The following is a 26,913-nucleotide window of genomic DNA, read 5'->3' as shown; positions in this document are numbered from 1 at the left end:
CCCTTTGTTCATTGCAGTGTTATTTACAATCACCAGGATATGGAAGCATTCCAGGTGTTCATGAGTATAGGAGTGGATAAAACAACTGTGGGACATTTACATAATGCAATACTACTTGGCCATAAAAAGCAGAAAGTTTTACCCTTTGCAACAGCATGGATGGACCTGGAGAACACTATGCTAAGTGAAATAAGCCAGTCAGAGAAAGACAAATACCATATGATTTCAGTCATACATGGAATCTAATAAACAAACTGAACTAACAAAAAAAATAGAAACAGACTTAATGATAGAGAGCAGGATGACAGCAAAGCTGGGGAGAAGGTAGAGGGTGGAAGGATTAAAAAAAGGAAAATGGACTCATGTACATGGACAACAGTGGGGTGATTGTGGGGGTGGGGGTGTGAGGGGACTAAATGGTAATGGAAAAAAATACAATAAAAATTGAAAAAAACACATGAGAGTTCCAAGAAGAGAATTTGAAAGGTATCTATTTTAAAATACACTTTTGATACAAAGATGCACCTTAATGCATTACATAACAAGAAAATACATTTTAAGTACAGACAAGGTAAAGTTTATAGCTTCAGTGTAAAGACTGCTTAGCTTGGCTCTGGCTGGTATAACTCAGTGGATTGAGTGCCAGCCTGTGAACCAAAGGGTTGCCAGTTCGATTCCCAGTCAGGGCACATACCTGGGTTGCAGGCCAGGCCCCTAGTAGGGGGCATGTGAGAGGCAACCACACATTGATGTCTCTCCCTCTCTTTCTCTCTTCCCCTCTCTCTACAAATAAATAAATAAATTTCTTTTAAAAAGATCATTTAGCTTGAATCAGAATATTAAATTGAGGTTATCTTTGCACAAGGCAATATATATGCCATGTCAGACATGCAATCAGGTCTGATTTTGTTTGCTTAATGGATACAAAAGTTGAAAAATCACAAATATATTGTTTCAAAAGGGATTAAAATTTTCCTAATTCGCATTTGAAGGCAAAAACATTTTTCCCCATGTTTTTTTTAAATTCTAATTGTATTAATGTATTTGTAGTAAAGGCTATTTTATAACTCAACAACAAATAGCCCAATTTAAAAAATGGGCAAATTATTTGAATAGATACTTCTTGTAAGAAGATATACAAATAAGCATATTAGTCATTAGATACATACAAATCAAAACCACAATACAATACCACTTTACACCAGTTAGGATGGCTAAAATAAAAACAGACAATAACAAGTGTTGAATGGACATAGAAAATTGGACCCTCATACATTATTGCTGGGAACGTAAAATGGTACCACTGCTGTGGAAAAAAGTTTGTTAGTTTCTTAAAATGTTAAATGTAAAATTACCACATGACCTAGCAATTCCACTCCTAGGTAAATATTTGATACAATTTAAAATATACATACATACAAAAATCTGTACAGTGTACAGATTATCTGTAGTTTCACCTTTCACAGTTTCAATTATCCATAGTCAACTGTAGTCTGAGAATATTAAATACAAAATTTCAGAAATAAATAATTCATAAGTTTCAAATTGTGCACCATGCTGAGTAGCATGATGAAATCTCATGTCATCTCACTCCATTCTGCCTGGGTTGTGAATCATCCCTTTGTCCAGGGTATTCACACTGTATATGCTACCTGGTCACAGTCACTTAGCAACCTTCTTGGTTATCAGTATCGCAGCTATTGTATTCAGGTAACCCTTATTTTAGTTAATAATGGCCTCAAAGTGCAAGAGTAGTGATACTGGCAATTTGGATATGTCAAAAAGAACCTATAAAGTATATGTATGTATAGGAAAAATATAGTATAGTATATATAGGGTTCAGTGCTATCTGCAGTTTCAGGAATCTACTGGGAGTCTTGAAAGGTATCCCTTGTGGAAAAAGGGGATGATTGTATTCATAGGCATTTTACAGTTCAATTGCAGACCCTAAAGAACCAGTGATAGGGAAATGGGAAACTAAGAAAATAAAAGGCAAGGCAGACAGACATTTGTGGGTGAGTTTCTCAAGTTGGTAAGCCCCATGGCTGAAGCTCGAGGTTGCAAGGCTTCTATGAGGTGTTTTTTTCCTCAACACTGTATTTGACTTCCATGTTGGAGCCTCTGCACAACACTGTCCCTGTTGGGCAATTAGATGCCCTGAGCAATGTTTCTGCTGCCTCCATCCTTACCACTTCTATCCGATTACAACATTTCTCAGAGGTTCAATGCCTTTTGATGCCCCATCTCTTCCTGAGGCATTGTGTCTTTCAGCATCTAGTGCTGTCCTTGTTTCACAGCCTTCCTAGGACTTTCATTTTCATCCAGAGGCTTGTAGCACATTGTACCACTGAGAAAAAATTTCAAGAGACTGTCCACAATGCTATAATACTGGAAAGTCATATTTTAATAAAAATGTGATAAAATTTCAATGATTTTAATCTCTTTCCCTATAAAAACAGATAAAATAGATGAGTATTTTACTGTTTTGTGATACTTGTTATCGTGGCTTCAGAAGTCAACACAAGTATGATATATATATATATATATATATATATATATATATGCAAAATATCCTGGGTTTGATTGTCCCTTTAGTATATGTGAAAAGATAAAATTATTCATGATTCTGCTAGATGAAGATCAAGTTAGAAGAGTGAAAAATGGGGGGAAGAAGGAAAATTATATGCAACTCCAGCTAATCTTAAAAGGCAGAAGAAGAAGAAAGGAGCAGTATTGGTGCCAAAGTCTGGCTTGAAGAAGGGGATATCCAGGAATTTGCAAATGGCAAAGATGAAAAGTGGAAAAAAAGATCACACATGACAAATGATTGTGCTGGAAGTAAAGCAAAGAATGAGTTAGGCAATTGCTAGTGTGGTTCAGAAGTTTAAGGTCTGCTTTAGGTAAATGCTCAAAAGGATATTTCAAATGACTTCAGATTCCCTTAGCATTTTGGTACTTGAACTCTGAGTCTGTTAACAGTGAAAATCCAGGAAACACTGACACATCTAAGAAAGTGACACTGACCCTATGCTCAGTAATGAGGAGTAATGGAAGACTTTCAGATTTGGAGAGCCAGAGAAACTGACATTTCCACTTAGGTGATAGAACTATTGCTAACAGCATCCATGAAAGTCTTGATGGGAAAGTGAATATAACAAATATCTCAGGAGGCAAAGAGGAAATGTTGAAAAAAATAAATGCCAAGCAACAACAAAAAAGGCCTTGCTGTCCTTTCCTGCCATACTTCCTGCTCTTCTTTCTTACTGACAAAGAGCACACCATCAATATCCCCTGAAAATGTGTGTGATTTTGAGTATTCAGCATAAGGAAAAAATATTACTTTGTAGTCTGTGATACATCATCAAAGAATCCTTTTTAGAACTGAACAATTATGTGAAAAACCAAGAATGTATAGCAATCTGTTTCAACACACAAAGTAAAATATAATGGTAGTATCTTTTAGTTTGAAAAGTGTTTCTTCCACTAATGACTGATAACTTAATGGTAAGTCTTATATGGTTTGCTGGATTTCCAAATTATTTTCTTTGAATCTTTGCAAATAAATATTTAACTGACAAAAATTAAAAACAAGGCAACTGCATTCCAGGAATTGGGTAAAAGAGTACCAAAACAGAATCATAATCATATTTACCACTTAGCTTAGCAGTAAATCAAAATAAGGTAAATATTAAATGCTAGTTTAATCAGAATTTGGTATAATATTAGAGGGGATGAAGGCTGGCATTATGTAATAGTGCTAAATCCTCATCTTCCATTATAACTCAACTTGTGAAATATTAAAATTTAGAAATATGGAAACTTGCCCTGGCTGGCATAGCTCAGTGGATTGAGCGCGGGCTGCAAACCAGGCATCGCAGATTGGATTCCCAGTCAGGGCACATGCCTGGGTTTCAGGCCATAACCCCCAGCAACCACACATTGATGTCTCTCTCTCTCTCTCTCTCTCTCTCTCTCTCCCTCTTCCCACTCTAAAAATAAATAAATAAAATCTTTAAAAAAAGAAATATGGAAACCTATTTATTTTTGTAAGTCTTGAAGCCTATGTTGTTTTAATCATGTAATATTTACATAAAATGGAATTTTAGAATTCAAATAGTACTGCATGACACTGTTGTGTATCATCCCAATTAAAAAAATAATGTACCTAAGAAAATACTAGAGTGGATCTAATACAAATATTTTTGAGTTGAAGTGTTGTGGGTTATTTTAATTTTCTTTTAGTGCTTATTTTTGTTTTTCTCTAAATTTATCAAATATTTACTCCTATGGTTTCAAGCAAAACCAATTAGCTTATCATCTACCAGGGTAGGGAAGGGCTAGGTGCAGCATTATTTCCAGTCTAGAGTCTGCTTATTCTTTTTCAGATAAGAGTAACCTGGACTTTAATAGTTTCCCTGTTTTCCTGAGTTTGGTCTATGTTCTGTCAGATTCTGATTCTTCCTACATGTCTTTGTGTTACCTCTAAGACTTTATATGGCTGCTGAATAGGTTTTGAATGGACAGAAATGAAATTCTTCTCTTGCTTATGTGTGATTCCTAAAGCCTGGTTGTGACAGGTATTGGCTTTCCTCATTGGGTCTTTTTCTTTTTCCCTTTAATTCTCTTTTTTGTCATTATATATTTTTTATGTTTTAGTCCAAGAAGATGCTACTTTTCCTAGGTGCATGTTTTTTTAAAAACTATTTATAGATTAATTATACAATTCCACAGAAGTTGGGCCTAAACTCTAGACCTCTTAAAATCATTTTCAGAGGACATATAAGCCCATTTGTCTACTCGACAGGCCCAGTAGCTCCCTACCTTAGGTAGACTAACAATGAGCTGGCTCAGCAAAAAATACTGCAAAATCCCTAGCTGATTCCAGCACGGGTATGTAAACTCCCCTGTACGCTTCATGTTTGAGTGTGGGCTGCTCTTCCTGTCAGAAAGGTATTTCTCTATGTGAGCTCAAGGACTTTCAGTTGCCATTTACAAGACCAATTGGGCATGCCCTATCTCTTCCCACTTCCTTATAAAAATGTGGAATGTCTGCTCCGGAGAAAATACAAACAACTGTAATTGAACAACAATAAAATAATTTAAATAAAAATATTTTTTAAATGTGGAATGCCAAGGAAGGGGTCCTTTTCATGGGGCACATCCATGATGCACCCAATCATCTCCAGCTAGAAAGAACATTTCTCTGGACCTGGGTTTAAGACACTCAGTCTCACAAGCTCTCATCATCCCAAAGGCAGCAAGCAGTGCTATAACCAGGAAGGGCAACTTGGCACATTATGGAAGCTATATGTCTGATAATCATGGGAGTAGGGATGCAGGTTGGGGCCTAGGCAGATGGATTGCTGCTACTGCAAAACTGATCAGCAGGAAAACAAATGTAATTAGATAATGGGTGTGGGGATACTTCTATAACTTACAGCCATACTATTGATGGATAATTATAGAGGTATCCTTACATTTAAATATTGAGCCACAAATGGAACCCATTACCTGCAAATTCCCATAATAAGTTTGCTTCAGACCTATAGCCTCCCTGACTGAGAGCAGTCCTCTAGTGTAAAAAGTGGTTGAAGTCAAGCACATAATGGTTAATATCCTTTGTACATATGTTTAAAACTATAAAAATTACTTTAGAAAAACAAGACACATAGGGAGTTGCTTTTTCAGAATTTATTTATAAAAAATGTGTATGTATTCCTACATGTTTAAACTTCAGTCACTTTCAAAGAACTCTCCATTTGAAGCAACACACCTATTGAGACACTTTCCCACTGCTCTGAACAGTTTTTAAACTCATCAATTTTGATGCCTTTTAGTGTTTCTGCTGCTTTTTGTTTCACTTCTTGCATATTGGCAAAATGTTTCCCTTTGAGGACTTTTTTCATTGGGGAAATAAACAAAAAAGTCACTAGGGGTGAGATCAGGTAAATAGGGGGGGTGGGGAATGGGGGATAATACATTTTTTGGTCAAAAGCTGCTGAACACTCAGCACAGTGTGGGCAGGTGCACTTGTTAATCACCCATCATGAAATGGGCAAACACTTTAAAAGAACTTTTAAAAAAATTTACTGAAGCTGAACACAGCCTCTTACAACACCAGCTGGTACACTGATACAGAAGGGTTCCTAGAACACTCAATTAATGAGGAAAGCCTGTGCTACAAGGGTCGTGACTTTCAGAAGATAATTCTGTTTTTTTCTTTGTGTCCCCTCTTATAACCTTATCATTTCATTTTCTCCCTCCTGGTCAACCAGAGTCCTTAACCAGCTACTCTTACTTCCAAAAACCCCTAGGTAAAGGTGTACACAGAAGAAAGCTCACACAAAACAAAACAAAACAAAACAAAACAAAACAAAACAATGATTGGTCAGAGGCTTTCCTTGGAGCACAAAAATCCAGTTGCTAACTTCAGAAGGCTGCACTGATTTTTTTGTATACAACTTGGCTAGGCATTAGTAACCTTTTTTTCCCTTTAGGATCTTGCTACTAAAGTGAGGCCCATTGACAAACAGCATCAATATTACTTGAGAAGTTGCTAGAAATGTATATTGTCTGGCCCCACTTTGAACCTACAAAGTCAGAATCTGTTTTCTAACAAGGTCCCTAAATGATTCATATGCATGTGAAGGTTTAGGAAAAGATGTCCTAAACCAGTGGTCTCCAGGTAGGAGGCTTCACAGGGTTCTTTGTTAACTTCAGCCTTATGAGATGGAGTCCAGAGATGGTAAAACCTTTCTTCAACTATGCCTCACCTTTTCAGGCACCAGATATGAAGAAACTGGCCGTTTTCTTCTGTCAGTTCTTTTAGGGTGATAGTCTCTTCTCTGGCTACCAGGACTTATGAGGGAAATCAGGAGGAACCTTAACTAATGGTCAGTCTTATTACCAAAGTCATTGTTTGGTGGAATTGTTAGCCACAGAAAACTGGCTTTCCGTTTCCTGGATGGAGGGCAGGATGATATGGTGGGGGTGGGTTGCTTAGGCTTGACTTACATCTATCTCCTCCTGTGAAGCGGATCTTTGTTCTTTGCAAGAAAGATGTTTTTATTCTACCTTGAATAAGGGTAAGCATAACTTCCCACCTCAGTGTAAATAGTAAAAGGCCTAAGAGCCATCTGTGTTAGGGCTGTCAAATACATATATTTCTATTCAGATCTTCAACTGGCTGGATGAGGCCTACCTATATAATGGAGATCAGCCTGCTTACCTGAAGTCCATCAATTTAAATGTTAATCTCATCCAAAACATCCAGAATAATGTTTAACTAACTGGGCTGTGTGGCTCTGTCAAGCTTATGACTAAAATTAACTATCACAGTATCTCTTTGCCCATTGTTCTTCATTATCTCCTTGAGTTATGATTTTTCCAAAGTACCTCCAGTTGACTCCCAGAACTATCTTGTGTGCATTGCCCCAGAGCTCTCTATTGCAGACCTGTCCCTCCTACTGCTACTTCAATTTCACCTATAATCCAACTATATTTCCCCTTGCCTGCCCTCCCTTCCCAACCTTTTCTTGTATGCAGGATCATAGTTAATTGTACCCCTATCCAACTAACCTTGCAAGCCAGTAACCTGAGAGGATATTCAACTGTTTACCAACTCCCCTGCTTCCCCTCTCCCACCAAAGGAAATGTCCCATTTATAGCAGCCCTTGCATAGGTGATATCAAAACTAAAAAGCATGGTCAAAGGGTCATGCTTTTTGAATGACTCTGATAAGCCAAGCACTGGCTGGAACCAATTAATGATGCTGACCAGTGAATGATAAGACTTGAGTAAACCAACTTTGTCAAACCTATGAATTTATTTTGTTTTATTCAGAGTGCTAGTTTTTAATCTTCAGTTAATATAACCCCCTTCTGGCACCTAAAAATCCCTATATATTTTTTTCTTCAGTGAACCAATCAGTGTATTTCTTCTCCACTGGCATGTGTTTCTTTGCCTGAAAAGTTAAAAGGTCTTCAACTTTGCAGTTTTTTAACCTTTGGTGGTTTTTATTTAATTCTTTAACATCCTTAATATTTTATTCTCTACTTCTATTGATTTTTTCCTACTAGTTATCAAACACATGCTAAATATCATTAACCTGGCTCAAATGGTCATCTCTTGCCTGGATTGTGGTGAAGCCTCCCTAACTGGTTTTCATATTACCAAGTTTCTGCCTGACCAATCTCCCCACTTCCTTTGTTGGGTGGAAACTATATTCAAAATTCTAAAACCATTAATCAACACCCTTTAAGCATTGCCTTTCTCTCTCAGACAGTTTCTGTGATACTAGGTGCCAGTGTGAAGACACTGAGTGCCAGATAAAGAGAGCTTCATATGTGATATTAACTACCCTTCAACTTTAACCAAACTTGCTTCACAACTTATTTTCTGGTGTTACTGAATTCCTCATGGTCCTCCAAGAAAACATGTGAACAGCTTTCATGTAAACCACTTCTGCTACTCTTTATCTTTTTTTTTTTTACCTGAGTTCAGTCTTAGAGGAGGAATATGATTTAGCCAGGTGTTGAATCAAGCAGGGTCCCAATAGGAAACAGCACACAAATTAGGATCATTTAAGGAGGGTGTCTTTACAAATGATTTAATGAAAAATATAGGCAGACTAAAGAGGACTTGAGATAGCACAGAAACCCAGGACTAGAAGCTATTGTTACTACCCCCGGATCAGAAAAGATGAAGGAATGGAGTTATAACTGGAAAGTAGAATGAGAGAGAGTCTTGTAGAACAGACATCTTAAGACTCCTACAACATGGCAAGCCCAGGGCAAGAGGGTCATGGGAATAAAAACCTGGTAGCACTCACCTTTTTCCTTCTAATTTTTCCACTGCATTTATTGGTTCTGTGTCCTTTGGCTTCCAATCTATACAGGTCACAATCTTGGGGCAGAGAGAAGTATGGAAAAGGGTAGAAAATGGATATGCACAGGTGTCATTCCAAAAATCCAGGGTGTTTGTCTGCCTTTTGTTTTTCCTCACGTCTATATGCATGTCTGGTTTATATCTTTTACTAGACTGAATATTTCAAGGGAATATTCAGTTTTTGTCCACATTTGGATGCACCAAGCCTAGAAACTTTAAGTTTTCAATGAATTTAACTGACCAGGTTTACTTTTATCTTTTCCTAATCTTCCCTTCATGTTGGAAGTGCCCTTTTTTGAATGATTAAATCTTGAGGACCCTTCTCCTGGTGTCTCTCCCTTGTCCACAGTCATGGTGCTACTGTACAGTGACAGAACACTAAGCTCAGTCCTGCATTGAGGTAAGAGCCTAGCAATCAAAACTAACTTATGCTCGATGGGAATGTAATGCACAGCATGGTGGCTACAGTCAATAATATTGTATTGTATATTTAAATGTTGCTAAGAGAGTAAATCTTAAAAGTTCTCATCATAAGAACAAAATTTGTAATTTTATATAGTGACAGCAACTGGAGTTACTCTGGCAATCATTTAGCATTGTATACAAATATTGAATCATTATGTTGTACACCTGAGACTAATATTATATATGTCAATTATACCTCAATATAATATTTGAAAAAAATTAATGCTAAGCACGGAACATGGTACTTAGTGCACCGAATGCTTTCAAAAACTGCTAGCTATTCTTAAGGGGAATAAACAACGTGAAAGGTGAAGTCATGTTCAGAAAAAGTCCTTGATATCTAAGGCTTTAATAGGCATAGAAAAAAAACACTAAATAAATGTTTCTTTTATACAAATTTTTTAAAAGAAATTAGACAAATAACAATCTTTATTTTTTTAAATAATTTAAAAAAGATTTTATTTATTTATTTATTTTTAGAGAGGGAAGGGAGGGAGATAGAGAGAGAGAGAGAAACATCAATGTGCGGTTGCTGAGGGTCATGGCCTGCAACCCAGGCATGTGCCCTGACTGGGAATCGAACCTGTGACACTTTGGTTTGCAGCCTGCGCTCAATCCACTGAGCTATGCCAGCCAGGGCACAATCTTTATTTTTTTAAGTTGAAAAAGAGAGTAAATAGTTTACCAGTATTCCTAAAAAACAAATATATAATTACATATTTTTATATTTGAGATGATTTAGACTATTAGACAAAACTTTTTTTCTTTTTGAATTTCTATCAATTTTTTTAAAATTTTATTTTAATTGTTGTTGCAGTACAATTTTCTATCTTTTACTCTCATCCCATCCCACCCACCCAACCCGCTCCTCCTCCCTCCCATTTCCACCCACCCCTAGGCACATTTACACAATGGAATTCTATGCAGCAGAAAGAAAGAAGGAGCTCCTACCCTTTGCAACAGCTTGGATGCAACTGGAAAGCATTATGCTAAGTGAGATAAGCCAGGCGGTGAAAGACAAATACCATATGATCTCATCTTTAACCAGAACCCAAACAACAAAACAAAGAAACAAGCAAAATATAACCAAAGACACTGAAATAGAGAACAGACTGAGAGTGTTCAGAGAGGAGAGGAGAGGGAATTTCAGGGGAAAAGGGGAAGGGTTTACAGCAACAAGTATAAAGGACACATCTTTTATACAAATTTAAACAAGCTAACTTATGCCGACTTCTATGGGCATCTGGCAGAAGGACTAGATGGTCTTTTGCTGCCATCTTCTGGCATCCTGTCACCACAAGCAAGAGTCATCAAGAAATTTAATGTAGTTGGACTGGCCACTGCTGGATGGGGCTGGATGGGGCTGGAAGGGGGAGATGTTCCTGTTCCTACTGCTTTGATAAAACACTAAACTGCTAGCTATAGCCACTTCTTCACCTTACTGTTCTGTGATTGCAAGTATAGATATACCATACTTCTCTGCCATGCATGAGTGGTTACCCAAAGGGCAAGAACAGCTTATGGGTTTCTTTTTTAAAAAAAATTTATTGTGGAAAAATATTCACAACAAAATATACCTTCTTAACCATTTTTTAAGTGTATGATTTAGTGGCATTAAGTACATTAACATTGTTGTGCAACTGTCACTCCATCTACAGAACATTTTTATCTTCCTAAATAGAAATTCTGTCCCCATTGAACACTAATTACTCATTCCCTCCCTGCCCCAGCCCCTGGCACTCACCATTCTACCTTTTGTCTCTGTGAGTCTGACCACTGTAGAGACCTCACATAAGTGGAGTCATACAATATTTGTCCTTTTGTGTCTTCCTTCTTTCACTTAGCATAATGTCCTTGTTGGGGGGCAGGGAAGAATTCTCCACTCTACCATCCTTTAGTTCTTATGGCTGGACTACTTAAAAAATTAATACAAATTTTTTTACAGGAGAAGAAACCAATTTAATATGTGTGCACCAAAGAATCACAATATGATGCTCAGATCATAAAAGAGGCTCTAAGAAGTGATGGAACTAGGCACCTTTTAATTCTTTTTACTCCAAGAAAAAAAATTGTGAGAAATTGACAGGGTAAAGAAAGTTAGTGCCTATTAGAAAGGAATCTAAGCAGGCTTGGGTATTTGTTACTGAGGTATCTAAAAAAATGTGGGCTTGGTTTATAAACTAGTAAAGGTATTATGAGGTTTGCTCACATATAGTTTTTGACTCTGGATTTTATAACTCTTGTGAGAAGGTTGTCTGTCTTTCAGGAGCGGGGAGGGCACCTATTATGGAGAATTATCTTCTGCTCTTAGGGGAACAGAAAAGAGTCAGAGATCTCTTGCTGCTCTAGCTGCTTCTGGTGATTTTAGTTCAAAATAATATGCCTTTATGGAGAATATTGGGGCAGCCTTCCCTTAGCTCTGACCTCTCAAGGTTCATCCATGTGGTAGCATGTGTCAGAATCTTATTCCTTCTAGTGGCCAGAGAATATTCCATTTTATGCCTATAAATGTATAGAAAATGGAGAACATAATAAATTATTTTTATTTATATAAAATGTCAAGAAAATTGTCAATATTAGGGGTGAAACACTACAGATATACTTCAATTCCCTTTATTTCCCTCCCCAATCCCACTGTCTTTTCTTCTTTCCCAAAGACAACCACTGTGCTCAATTTGGTGGGTTTTCTTCCATTGTACAAGGTATGTCCAGAAAGTATCCAGCTGTGCCATATGAAAATTAGTGACAGTTATTGAAGAAAGCACAAGATTGTACAAAGGACAATGATGCCTCAGTCCCCTTCAAAGTAGGCACCTTGGGACCTTACACAGTTCTCCCAGTTGCCATCAGCTGCTCCATTGTATTTTCCTGAATCTTACTGATGGTCTGAAACCTCTTCCCTTTCAAAGGTGATTTCAGTTTTGGGAAAAGCCACAGGGTGCCACATCTGGGCTGTAGGGGGGCTGAGTCCCCTGGGTGATTTGATATTTCACCAAAAAACTCTGCACGGGATATGATGCATGACCAGGTGCATTGTCATGATGAAGCTACCAGTCACTAGTTGCCCATAGCTGAGGCTTTCTGAATTATCTGAATAGTTTCCATGAAGGAATGTTCAAGCTTAAAGCAAAATTTGATGCAGATTCGTGGGTTTCCTTGCTCAGTCATTTTGAATGCAAAGGCTACACAGTACACATGCTCACTCAAGGGCATCCACCACTCCCACTGACTTAGAACAGTGAAGTCATCATTGTTCACACATGCACATTCCAGTCCACTCTCCTTGGCTGCCATGTTACATCTAGGTCACACAAACCATTCTCGTTATAGTGACAAAGGTTGTTTTTTTTTTTTTTTTTTCCAGACAGGCCTTGTATATTTTTATATTTTATTACATATTTAGTTTTCCAGAAACATAATATAGTATTGTGCTTTTATGTTCAGATAAATAGTATACTGTATGTGTCGTTCTGAAGTTGGCTTCTTTCACTCCATTGATTTCAAGATTCCTCCATGTTAATGCATATGGCTCTTGTTCATTTAGTTTTACTGCTTTATGCTATTTAAGCATATGCGTATGAAAAACTAACCATCCTCTTATTGCTGAACATTTAAGATATTTGCATTTTTTTGTTGCTGTTACAAATAATGCTGCCATAAGCATCCTTGGAACATGTTTTCTTGGACATAGACATTTCTTTATGTCTGGTATATACACCCTGGATTAGAATTGCTGAGTGTCCTGGAAGTGTTGTGGCCAGGCAGGTTAATGTGGGATTCAGGCAGCCATAAGAAAATATGTGGAGTCGTGGGGATGTCTGACATACCTTTATTCCAGGGTGGGGTGATCTGCATGCACCAGTGGAAAGTCCCAACTCCCTTATATACTAAGTGAACACAAAGCAGGTGGGGTGCCAACATATGACATTCTGGTTATATGACAAAGCTTAATTCTGTCCTTGTGGGCCCTTGCTCAAGGTTATATGAATACTGCTGAGTCATAGTTGCCCAGATCTCCAGGTGAGGAAGCCTGACTGACTCCATTGTTCCTACACTGAGCTGCAGACTATGAACCTTTAATCATCACATTTACTAGATATTGCTAAATAGCTATTGATATAGCAAAATATCACTTCAGATTTGAACAATGTTTGAGAGTTCCCATTTTTCCACACTCTTGACCCAACTGGTGTCAGATTTTTAATATTTGACAATCTGTTGGGTATTAAATATTATCTCATTGTTTTCATTTCTATGATTTCTAGGGAAGATAAACATCTTATCCTATGTTTACTGATCATTTGTGGTATCTTTCCTATTAAAAAAACCCTACAACTGGTTTATATTTTAGAAGATCAAGGGGTTTCTAAAACATTATTGACCTCTGAAAGCTTGTTGTGGGTGTTGACCTATTCACTTCGGCAGCATTAAAGAACAATATGATTCTGTGTTTCATGGCTTGCTGCCACCAGATGCCAGCACTGTACCACAGTCTTAAACACCTGCTTTGGCTGGAACTTATTTTATATAAGATTCAAGATGGTGGGTTGATCACAACATAACTATGGATTTTTGGACATTTGTGTAAACAACTTGTAAAAATCAAATATACTTAAGCAAATGCTATTATCTTTAGAACAAAATTCCAAAGCAACTTAAGCTGAGTCTAAATATCTGAGTAAATATTAAATTTGCTTTCTACTGTGCTAATCTTAAAATTTTATAATAAACTATTACAAGCAAACATCTTTTGAGTGACTCTGTACCAAGTATGCTGAGAACTCATCACATGTTGCCATATAATTCTTACCACAGTTGTGTGAGGGGTTAAATAAATTGCTTGCTAGTACACAGCTAGTTAAATGTCACAGTCATATCTTTCAACACAAGCAGACTGGTTCCAGATTTTGTATTCTCTACTATTTTGCTACTCTGGATCTCTACATATGCAATTCTGCAAACAACCCATGTCCAAATCCCCAGGCACTTTGTGCTTAGGGATAAGAATAAACTTGAGTTAACAAGGGGGAATCCATTCTAAAATTGTCTCCTTGTGGTAGAGACATATTTGTTTATTTCTGAGGTCAGCTGTATCTTCTAGCAACAAGCCTTAAAAAAATCCTCCTTTCAAAATCAGTTTCTGAAAAAAAATAACCCAAATTTCTTTCACTCTGCCTTTTTGCAAACTTTCTATAAATTTTATAGCATCCAAGAATGAAAACACTTGTTTGCTAATGCTTCATGTGTTGGTATAGTTTTCAGTAACTGTGTTCACCTCTAACTCCCAAAATATCCCAAGTCTTCATTTCTATTCTTTTACTGGACCTCGGTGCTCAGCTTATAATCATCTTTGATGATTTTCAGTAGTGACTGGGGTTCCTTTAGAAACTTTGTCCTGCTGTGTAAGGGGAGAAAAGTAATGTTCCCTCTACCCTTTTGAGTTCCTGGCTGAGACCTCAGTAATAAAAGATGAGTTAACAAGAAAAAAAGGAAACAGACATTTATTGACATGTACACCTCATGTATAAATGGGAGATACACAGGGAAAATGAGTAACCCCTTGAGGTGACTTAGAATATAGGTTTCAATACCATCTTTCACTAAAGACAAAAGGAAAGAAAGGTGTGGAGGGGAGGCCAGTTCTGGGGATATGACCAGGAAAAGCACAGTAAACAAGGGTAAGGGTGTTGGGCAGATTTAAATCCATGCCTTCTCCATTGATAAGATTCTATTGCGATTTAGAGCCATCCTTCTCTTCCTGGTACAATGAGGGAGACATCCTTACAAATGGGGATTTCCTTTACAAATGTAAATATACTTTAAGGAAGAGTAACTTCTCTATTTTCAGAGCTTCTCTTGCATCTGCTGTTTTTCAAAATAATTAGTTCAAATTAATCCTTATGACAAAGAGGCATGTTTTGAGGTGGCATATTCTGCTACCCTTCAGCTGTATATTTGACAGATTGGTAATACTACTTCTTGCAGTAAAGCTGAAATTTGCCATAAAAGATAACTCTTGGGCATCACAGCAAATGTTCTTGGCTATATTTCTTGTTCCAGCAATGCCGTGATGGCCAGTCCTGACCAGGCTTTGGTCACTTTGCCCAAGGGTCACCACGCAGCCCCTGGCCCTGAGCCCACACTGAGTGCTTGCTTTCTGATCTGAGGCTTTTCTGGCTTTGATTCATATTTTAAAAGGGGCTTAATACCAGCCCCTTGTAAACAAGGGACTTAATACCAGCCCCTTGTAAATAAGGGACATCATTGTAGGATATCCCTTGTTAAGGAGAACTAATGGGACAATGTTTCCCTCTTTTCTTCCCTAGACATAATTCTTAGGCACATTTTGTGAGGCTCCTCAGAAGATCCTGAAGATCAGTCATCAGTCACCCATTGAGTCACTACTGAGTCATCAGTAATAGTGGCCAACTTGATACATATCCTTATACTGAATCTCCCTCCTTCCATCACTCTACCTCTGTTCCTTCACTCCTACTCCTTGATAGTATTTCCAAATAAACTGCTTTTAAAATCATGATCAAATACCACTCAGAATAAACCTGCAATAATAATTTTAAGGGATGGGTTTGTTTAGCCTGCAGAGACAAGGGAGAAAACACTCCAGGAACATCTTAGTAAGAGAGATCAAGAAGAGACTTCTTATTGGATGTGGAGTTGTACTGGCTGATCCTAAAGAGGATTTAACAAAGTGGGGATCACTTCTGATTTGGATGTCATCAGGAACCATGGGTAATTCAGTTGTTGATTACTTTTCATAATTTTTATATAGGGTTAGAAGGATTAAAGTGGGTCTAGAGTTGTCATTAATAAAATGCACCATTCATTCATGTTATCAGAAAGGGGTGTTAAGTCTTGGTGTGTGCCTGTGTGTATTTGTGTGTAAATGTATTATACAGTGGCCTTGTCCATCTCATTCCAAATGTGGCCACAGAGTACTTGTCTGGACAATGTTTGTATTCTGCAAGCATTGCTTATATTTACTTAGCAATGTTATGTTCTAGCCATTAGCAGGAGGGTTTTCACTTTCTCATTACCTACTTACAAACCTTAGCCCAAGTCCCTCCAAAGCAGAGCCTGAGAAAATACAAAACAGGCATTCAGATAGGACTGATTTCCTTTCTAATCAAGTATTCCTGCTTTTCTCTTATGCTTGGTCTGCCTTTACACATGTTGTTTCTTATGAGAACATACTTTTCTTATGCCTTGTGAAAGATTACCTACTCTTCAATATTTAGCTGAGACATCCTTAGATCCATGCTGCCCTACTGGATTCCACCAGGCAGAGCAATGGTAAGGAGATACCACTCTGTGCTTAGAAAATGCCATGCCTACCTCTCTGATCGTACTTTTCATATTGTTTTGTTATTTGGCCTTCTGTAACAAAGCATGATAGACAAAGTTGTTTGAGATCAGAGTTTATATCTAGATCATCCTCATATCACAATTAAATTGGAAAATCATCTAAACACATATTCATCAATATAGGCATTCAATATAAGTTACTAGTTATGGTTCCAGGAACCTGACTACAAACTAGACTGTTTGGTTGGTAATACTGTAAATAATCAAAACGTCAAATTTTAATTTGGTAGACTGATACTCAAGAACATCTACCACTTGCTCACAAGCTACATTTCTTATTCAAATTCTTCTATACTTTTCTCACAGAATTATTCTATGTCACTTAAATTGGTCAACCTACTGTCCCTTCAATGTATTTGTCACCTTCTCATCTTACTACTGTGCTTACAATATACCATTTCCAAGAAAGAAGGCATTTCCCTCTCTCTCTGCCTCTTACCTTTTCTGGACACAACAGATTAGTGCCATGCAGATAACAGATATGAAAGAATGTGGCCTATGTGCTAAGGGGAAACAGAGACATCTGATCCCAGCTTTTAAATGCTGGGACACTCACCCCTCACTTTTTATGGCCCATTGTCCAAACAATGTGTTTCACTAAATAAGGGACTATATGACCTCTGCATGTGTAGTGATAATCTATGAGTATCATGCCTCTGCTTGGTGGAGCCATGAATCACCAAGTTTCTTCTTCAGTGAGGGACCTAGACATCTCTTGAGAAATAACTCCTCAGGACAAACTGAATTGTCTTAACTAGCCTTTTGAAGAACTATACCCTTGACTTGAATGGTTGGAATAATTCTGAATATCAGCATGGCTTGCCACTCAGCCAGTCCTCCAGCCTGAGGTGATAAGGCTTCAGGTAAAAATGGGCAGAACGGTTACATTAAAATGCCTGGGACTCAGGACTTTAAAAAATGCAGTTTTAATTCCAAAGTAATGTTTAAAAATGCAAAATTAAAGGGAGAGGAGTCATCTCCACTTCTGAGGAAAATACAGCCCATCTATACTGGGGCAGAGGCTCTGTGTAATCCAGTGAGTTACTCCATTAAGTTCTTTCAAGGGATGGTAATACCAGGGCCTTCACCAATGTTGGCAGGTTTCTATAATCTGAAGGACATTGCCTCTTGATGGCATGAACAGCCAGAAATCTCAGCTACAGGGAAGCACAGCAAGAAGAAAGAGAAATGGCTGATGTCATGGAGTGGCAAAAAGAAATATATTTCTCAGGAGAAGTGTCCCTGTGGACACCCAGAATAGTGCCTCCTTTCTTTCCTCTACCTTTGCCCAAGCCTGAAGATCCTGTTTTAGCAGGCATGGGGGAAAGAAAGACTCAGAGAAATACAACTAATGATTGTGACTTGTATAATTCTATATTTAAGTAGCATTCTTAGGAATTAGAACAGGTCAATTAAACACAAATTAGAGAAATCTGCCTTCAGGGGTTCTTGTTGGGGTATAAAAACACAGTTTTGTGTATTAATGTTTTCTGAATCACAATAGATGCAGGGAAAAATAATGCCCCAAAACACAATGCCCTGAGCTTCTCTTGTCTTTTTATATTCACATTAGCGGGGACTTCAGGTTTTTTCTCTGGTTCCTCCTCTTGGTATATTTTATGGAATAAACTATTACAGTTGTCTCCATTTTTTTCTCCCCTTTATCCTCCTCTGCCCTGCACCCTCCTCCCCCCAGCATTCCACCCCCCACTTAGTTCATGTCCATAGATCATACATATAAATTCTTCAGTTTCTCCATTTCCTATACTATTCTTAACCTTCCCCTGTTTATTTTATACCTACCAATTATGCTCCTTATTACCTGTACCCTTTCCCCCCATTCCCCCCCTCCCCACTGATAACTCTCCATGTGCTCTCCATTTCTGTGATTCTGTTCCTGTTCTAGGTGTTTGCTTAGTTTTTGTTTTTTACTTTAAGTTTCTGATAGTTGTGAGTTTGTTGTCATTTTACTGTTTATGGTTTTTGATCTTCTATTCCTTAGATAAGTCCCTTCAACATTTCATATAATAAGGGCTTGGTGATGATGAACTCCTTTAACTTGATCTTATCTGTGAAGCACTTAATCTGTCTTTCCATTCTAAATGATGCCTTTGCTGGATAGTCATCTTGAATGTAGGTCCTTCCCTTTCATGACTTTGAATACTTCTTTCCAGCCCCTTCTTACCTGAAAGGTTTGTTTTGAGAAATCAGCTGATAGTCTTATGGGTACTCCTTTGTAGGTAACTCCTTTTCTCTTGCTGCTTTTAAGATTCTCCCTTTAACTTTAATCTTGGGTAATTTAATTATGATGTGTCTTGCTGTGTTTCTTCTTGGATCCAATTTCTTTGGGACTCTTTGAGCTTCCTGGATTTCCTAAAAGTCTATTTCCCTTGCCAGATTGGGGAAGTTCTCTTTCATTATTTTTTCAAGTAAGTTTTCAATTTCTTGCTCTTCCTCTTCTACTTCTGGCACCCCTATGATTTGGATGTTGGAGTGTTCAAAGTTGTCCCATAGGTTCCTAGCTTCTCCTCATTTTTTTTGAGTTCTTTTTTCTTCATTCTGCGCTGGTTGAATGTTGATTTCTTCCTTTTGTTCCAAATCATTGTTCTGAGTCCTGGTTTCCTCCCATTCCTTGTATGTTTTTTTTTTTTTTTTAATTTCACTTTGTATAGCCTTCATTTCTTCTGTTTTGTGACCAAACTCAATAATTTCTGTGGACATCCTGATTACCACTATTTTGAACTCTGTATCTGATAGGTTGGCTATCTCCTCATCACTTAGTTCTTTTTCTGGAGTTTTGGTCTGTTCTTTCATTTGGGCCATATTTCTTTGTCTGGGTGTACCAGTCTGGATGAACGTTTCTTTTACTCTTTGGTTGTCACAGTTCCATGCAGTTTGATTTTCTGGCAGTTTTGGTTGTTTATTTGTTTTTAAATTGGTTGTTATCCTTCTTTTTGTTGAGTGAGGAAGTGAAGCATTTCTACCTACACCTACATGTTGGCCAAAACCACCTTTTTGTAATAACCCCAAGAACAGTGATTTAATTAGTGCTAACAGTCTATCTTATTGCTGTACCTTGAGGAAACAGAAAACCAAGAACATGCTTGGAACTCTAAAAGGTACCATTTGTCTTTTCATGAAATGCATTCCTGTCTCTATTGACTGACCTTTGGTGATTGAGGTGTTATTCTTGATCTGGTGGTAGTACCTCTTATGTTACCCACAATTATGGACTATCCAAGACTTGCCTGGATCTCCAAGTTATAGTTCTTTATCTACAATGTTTTTTTTTTATTTAGCATATCCACTCATAGGCATTTTCTTGTATCAAATTGCACAACCAGGAGGAGCTTTGAGGCAGAATCTTCAGTTAGCTTTTTCATAAACCTATAATCATATTGTTACAGGGTGCAGCCAAGAGGGGGGGCCCAAATAGGCATTTGAAATGGGGTCCAGAACTTAAGGTGTCCAGGAGATTTTGGGATGTCTCCATCCCCCCCCCCCCCCCCCCCGGGTGTGGGTTGGGGGAAGGGACAAATGGAGCAGGGCCATTGAGAGCTGTTTAGCATAGCAACAGCCTTGCAGCTAAGCTCCGGCGTGGTCGTTTTGTTACAGAACAAACAAGGGGGGCCTGGGATGATATACTATTTTATTTTATTTTATTTTATATTTTTTTATTTTAATCATTGTTCAAGTACAGTTTTCTCCCCCCTACTCCCATTCCAGCCCACCCACCCAACCCTCCCCCCTTCCCCCCATTACCCCCCACCCCTAGTTTTTGTCCATGTGTCCTCCAAATTTGTTCCTGTAATCCCTACCCATTCCCCCCTGAAATTCCCTCTCCTCTCCCCTCTGGCCACTGTCAGACTATCCCCTATTTCAGTGTCTTTGGTTATATTTTGCTAGTTTTTTTTGTTTTGTTTTGTTGTTTAGATTCCTGTTAAAGGTGATATCATGTGGTATTTGTCTTTCACTGGCTGCCTTGTTTCACTTAGCATAATGCTTTCCAGCTCCATCCATGCCGTTGCAAAGGGTATGAGCTCCTTCTTTCTTTCTGCTGCATAGAATTCCATTGTGTAAATGTACCATAGTTTTTTGATCCATTCATTTACTGGTGGGCATCTAGGTTGCTTCCAGCACCTAGCTATTGTAAATTGTGCTGCTATGAACATCAGGGTGCAAAGGTTCTTTTGTATCGGTGTTTTAGTGTTCTTAGGATAGAGTCCCAGCAATGGAATTGCTGGGTCAAAAGGCAGATCCATTTTTAGTTTTCTGAGGAAGTTCCAAACTGCTTTCCAGGATGATATACTATTATTGAAAGAAGGCCCCGGGTCCGTTATGTCCGCCGCCAGAGGAAAGACGTCTCTCAATGCCAGAGATTCATGAAAAGGAAAGGAAATGTTTATTTAATGCTATACTAACTTAAAGTAGTGACCTAATGTCTTTACCAAAATCCTAAAGTCCCTTAAAACACCCACAAACAGACACAGTCCTTCCTTCCTTCCCCCTTTGCCCAGTCCAGAGTACCATATCTCAAGAAAGGAAATAGAAGTCCATGGCTTAGGCAGTCCTCTGGTTCTTTCCAGTTAGTACTCCCTCTCAACTGGGAGACCTCCCTGGGTTCCCGGCACCCTCGGCTGAGTCACCGGGATCTCTGCTAAAACCAGGTGGTGGTTCCCCCTTCTAAAGCTGTGGGGGTCCCCACTCTGCCAGGCCGCGTGGTTCCCTCTCTCTGGGATTCGGGAGTTTCCACTCTGCTAAAGACGCGTGCTTCTCTCCCTCAGGGCTGCCACGTGGTTCTCCCTCTCTCAGGGCTGCAGGAGTCTACACTCCGTCAAGTCCGCGTGCTTCTGCTCCAATGGCTGCACATGGCTCTTCTTCCTAAAGCAGCATGGTTCTCCTCCCTAAAGCAGCATGGTTCTCCTTCTCAGGGCTGCGCATGGCTCTCCTCCTCTCAGGGCTGCACATGGTTCTCCTTCCCAATGGCCGCCAAATCTGGGTTTTAAATCCCCGCGGCCAATCTTCCTCTGCAGCCTCATTTCCGACTCCTCCCACACTCGGCTTCACATGCCAGAACTCATGTCCTTCCAGCTTTACTGGGCTGCCATCATGAGTCTGGGCAGGCATGGCCCCATGTCCTGGAGCCAATCCTCTCTGAGCTCCCACGCAGGTGCTGTAACTCAGGGGACCCGCCCCCCAGTTACATCTGGGTGGGGAAGTTACTTCCATTCCCCTGGCTTAGAGCTGATCACAGCTACTTAACATATCTATGCAACCAGTCAAAGGTTATAGATATGCCAAATGACCACGCCAGAGCTTAGCTGCAAGGCTGTTGCTATGCTAAACAGCTCTCAATGGCCCTGCTCCATTTGTTCCTTCCCCCAACCCACACCCTGGGCAGGGGGGATGGAGACATCCCAAAATCTCCTGGACACCTTAAGTTCTGGACCCCATTTCAAATGCCTATTTGGGCCCCCCCTCTTGGCTGCACCCTGTAACAGTTTGGCATATCTATAACCTTTGACTGGTTGCATAGATACGTTAAGTAGCTGTGATCAGCTCTAAGCCAGGGGAATGGAAGTAACTTCCCCACCCAGATGTAACTGGGGGGCGGGTCCCCTGAGTTACAGCACCTGCGTGGGAGCTCAGAGAGGATTGGCTCCAGGACATGGGGCCATGCCTGCCCAGACTCATGATGGCAGCCCAGTAAAGCTGGAAGGACATGAGTTCTGGCATGTGAAGCCGAGTGTGGGAGGAGTCGGAAATGAGGCTGCAGAGGAAGATTGGCCGCAGGGATTTAAAAACCCAGATTTGGCAGCCATTGAGGAGGAGAACTGTGCTGCTTTAGGAAGAAGAGCCATGTGCAGCCCTGAGGAGGAGAGCCATGCACAGCCCTGAGAAGAGAACCACGCGGCAGCCTTGAGGAGGAGAACCACGCAGATTTGATAGAGTGGAGACTCCTACAGCCCTGAGAGAGGGAGAACCACGTGGCAGCCCTGAGGGAGAGAGCCACACAGCTTTAGCAGAGTGAAGACTCCACAGCTCTGAGAAAGGGAGAACCACGTGGCCTTGACAGAGTGGGGACCCCCCACCACAGCTTTAGAAGGGGGAACCACCACCTGGTTTTAGCAGAGATCCCAATGACTCAGCCGAGGGTGCCGGGAACCCAGGGAGGTCTCCCAGTTGAGAGGGAGTACTAACTGGAAAGAACCAGAGGACTGCCTAAGCCATGGACTTCTATTTCCTTTCCTGAGATACAGTACTCTGGACTGGGCAAAGGGGGAAGGAAGGAAGGACTGTGTCTGTTTGTGGGTGTTTTAAGGGACTTTAGGATTTTGGTGAAGACATTAGGTCACTACTTTAAGTTAGTATAGCATTAAATAAACATTTCCTTTCCTTTTCACGAATCTCTGGCATTGAGAGACGTCTTTCCTCTGGCGGCGGACATAACGGACCCGGGGCCTTCTTTCAATAATAGTATATCATCCCAGGCCCTCCTTGTTGTGTTCTGTAACAATATTACCCTTCAGCAATGTATATCCTGGCATAGACACCACCATTCTGGTTCGGTCTCTTTCTGCTTACAGAGAGGTTTTACCATCAAGGTGTGACTATCTTTTCTATCATCAAGTCATAGCCAGAAATACCTCTAACCACCAAATAGAGTTCTATAATTTTGAGTCTCAGGAAATAGTTTGTGGTCTCAATCTCTTCCCTCACAGAAGGTTCCTAGTAAAAATTTCCATGGCTTTCTCAGAAAAACATCAAATTTTATAATTAATGAAAATGGATAGGAGTTGGAGTGAGGCTGGATAATTCTACCCCAACTATCAAAAGAGCTAGAGCTCAAAATCTTTCTCAAATAGTGAGTTTCTCTTTGCCTTGGGACAATGCACTCAGAAAGGAACATTTAATTTATTCCCTATAAAACAAGGAGGGTCTGCTCCAAGGCGATTTAATGTCTCCATTGCTATACATAGAAAAGATTCTTAGAGGAACAATTACTTATAAATCATCAGGAAAAAATTGGCCTTATTGAGTACCCACAAAATTATTCCTTTGTTATTTATGTAGACTGTAAAGGAGTCTTGGAAAGTTTACCAATTTGTTCTCCTTTGTGGTCATTGGAGTTGTTTGTTTCAGGGTGCCCACTTTACAGACACATGGTAGGATCAAACTTCCTGTCTCTTTGTGGGTAGGTGAGACCATGTGTTCCACTTTGGCTGATGAATTATGAGTTGTTATTAGTGTGAATCCCACTAGAGCTGTCCTTCCATCACAGCTACTGGCAATGGTCCAAGTGGTGGTTTCTCTCTTAGCTTGGGTCTTAAACTTGAGGACAAAATAGAATAGAGCCACAGACAACGCATTGAAGAAGATGTAATGTGATTGTGAAATGAAACTTTCCTATTTCTATCATGGTCCTGATAGACTTGGTTGTCATGGCAACCATGGAGGTATATTTCTTGGATCTCCCTTTAATAAAGAACTTGATAACCTGTGAGGTGAGGGGTACAGCTACCTGACAGCCTCCAGCTATAGCACCTTTGTGATCCTTTGCAGCATTTGAGCGTAGGCCCTGCTCCTTTCCAGTAGCCACCAGGCAATGGCTGAGCATGGTGGGACACAGGGCTTGGCTATTTCTTTCCAATGTGAGACTCTGCTAAAGGACAGTCTTTGCTTCAGTGCTCCCCATTGTATTGGTCAGGCTTGTGACACCTGCATTGCCTTCTGAGGCTATGCCTGCCATATTCAGCTTCCTTTCTTCTTTCCTTCCACAGGAGTCTTACTGGCATGAGGGTCTGAAGTCTTTCCATGTCTAATCCTGCCTTCTTCCCATTTATCTTTCACAGAAATTTCTCCCCAACACACCTCTTATACTCTGAACTCATTCTCAGTGTCTTCATACCAGAGGACCTAAACTAATACCATTATGCTATGATAAAAGCCATCTACTTTGTGCACATAGTGATTAGGAAACGGGCACATGTATTATATCATTGGGGTTGCTAAGGAAAGGAAACTGAGAAATGGGCAGGGTGAAGCAATATCTTTTAGGGGTAACTGACAGTTACATTTAAACCATCAGTGCCTGAAATTAGCAGAGCTGTTTAGGAAGACTAAAACTGTTAGTTATATAGTTTCCCAGATTCTGAATATGTTTCTGCCCTTATTTGAAGGGGACTGCTCCAGCTTTTCTTTTCAAGATCTAACACAACCTCTATCCAATTAATTTTCAATGCCTGTTTCCTCTGGACTGTACTGTGTGGGGGCCCACCACTTTTCCCTAGCCCAAAGTAAGGAGTGTTGGGAACAGCCCTGCCTGGTATCAGAAGCTGTAACCCCCGCCTAGGCTAAGACTGAGGGAACACCCTTGGAACTGTAGGCCAGCAAGGAGACAAAAGCTTATCTCCCTGGCAGGAGCGCTGCTTCTGCTGCTTCATTCATAACTGAACCCCAAAGCTTGGTCGGTTAGCCAAAGACGGGTAAGATTCCCCAAGGGGGGAGTGATCTAAGACAGGCACAATCACATGGGAGGCCCCCAAAAGAAGGACTTTGGGGGCTACAGCAAAAGAGGGTGATGGACCCTCGCTCCTCAGCATTGACATAGCCTGAGTCCTCATCGTCTGGGAGAAAATCTCCTTATCTCTTGGTTGCCTTAGTTCCCTTGCTCCACCTAAGCCTGAAACAATGACAGGGTGGTGCAGCTCTGTGCTGAAAAGGGCGGATTCCCCGGGCGATCAGGCCTAAGAAAGAACACGTAAATTCCTGTGAAACCTTCTTTGTTTAGAATGCTCTCAGTTGAATGAGAAGGGTCCAAGGAGGAAGTTAGTTTGTTCCTTAAAGTTTTACAGCTGTTTGACCCTGACTCAAAATAGGCCCTCAGACTTCCTTGTTATCTATTGTTTGATCCTTACTTCCTAGCAGTGAGTAATGAGCTTTTACCTGAATTCTTATGCAAACGAAACCAATGAAAAGCCTCTCTGGAGGGGGAACTGTGCCCTCTCCTGACCAGGGAGGGTGGTCAAGCAGGGCCCTCCAAGAGAGAGGGTGGCCAAGGCACTCCCCATGTGAGGAGTGGCCCTGCTGTTCACATTCCCCCACAGGACCTGGTTGTCTCTGTGTATGTTTTTCTCGCGTTTCGACGAGCCATCCACAGTGTTCCGTGATCACTGCTGGCCAGTGACCCACGGATGAAAGGAGAATCATTTTCATCATTAAAACAGAAAATCAACTCATAAGAATAAAGATGAAAAGATGAAAAGCTCCTTTTCAATAGGAGCCTGCTTTAAAGTTTCCTATTTTGAAAAACATGCTGTGGACATATAATGTTTCTTAATAATGAGAAGAATCATTTGTGTCCTCCACACCTGAATGATTATTACTTAGCTGGGAATGAGACCACAAAATAGATCAAAAGGAGATAATCTGTAGCTTCTGCACATGGTGATAAAATAATATGCTTTGGTTATTTATAATCATCTTAGGTAGCCACTGACTTGTTAAGTGTGATATGCCCTACAGGTTGTCCTTATTGACACTGAACCAGAAGTTATGGCCCCATGTTTAAGGTTATCCATGTTAACCTTCCTCAGGATATTAATCATCAACTTAGATTTCTCTCCTGGATAACTCAGTGGGCTATAATAACCCTGATGGTAAATACCTGTGGCGGGGCTGCAAAACAATCATCTCCATAAAGAGGGACTAGATCACTAAGACAGAAATGTTCTCATAAATCCAAGTGCCTGACAGGTCTCAGGGTGGCACTCCCTCTAGCTGAGAGAAGTCTTTTGGCAGATTCAGCACAATATGCTTTACTGAACTAGAATAATATATTGCTTTACCACAGCTGACTTACCTGTAAGAAAATATGTCTTGGAAAGAATGATTTCCCCTTGAATTCTCCTTCTCTTGCCTATTCACTCAAATATTTAGTGTTTCAGTTGTGTCTTCTAGAAAGCAGAAGCTGAGATGGAATTAAAAGTACAAGTCTGAATAACATTGTTTTGTTCAATGCCATTTCATTATAATATTGATGAGATTCTGTAGGAATTTAACTTTTGTTTATATCAACTACCCGATGGTACAACTGATTCTATTGCACATTATTTAGCTTAAAGTCACAAACTCTATTGATGATGCTAAGTGAGGACTTACTGTAGTTTATTGGGGGAG

The sequence above is a fragment of the Phyllostomus discolor genome, chromosome X, assembly GCF_004126475.2.
Source record: "Phyllostomus discolor isolate MPI-MPIP mPhyDis1 chromosome X, mPhyDis1.pri.v3, whole genome shotgun sequence".
Taxonomy (NCBI): Eukaryota; Metazoa; Chordata; class Mammalia; order Chiroptera; family Phyllostomidae; genus Phyllostomus; species Phyllostomus discolor.
This window is presented reverse-complemented; position numbering follows the sequence as displayed.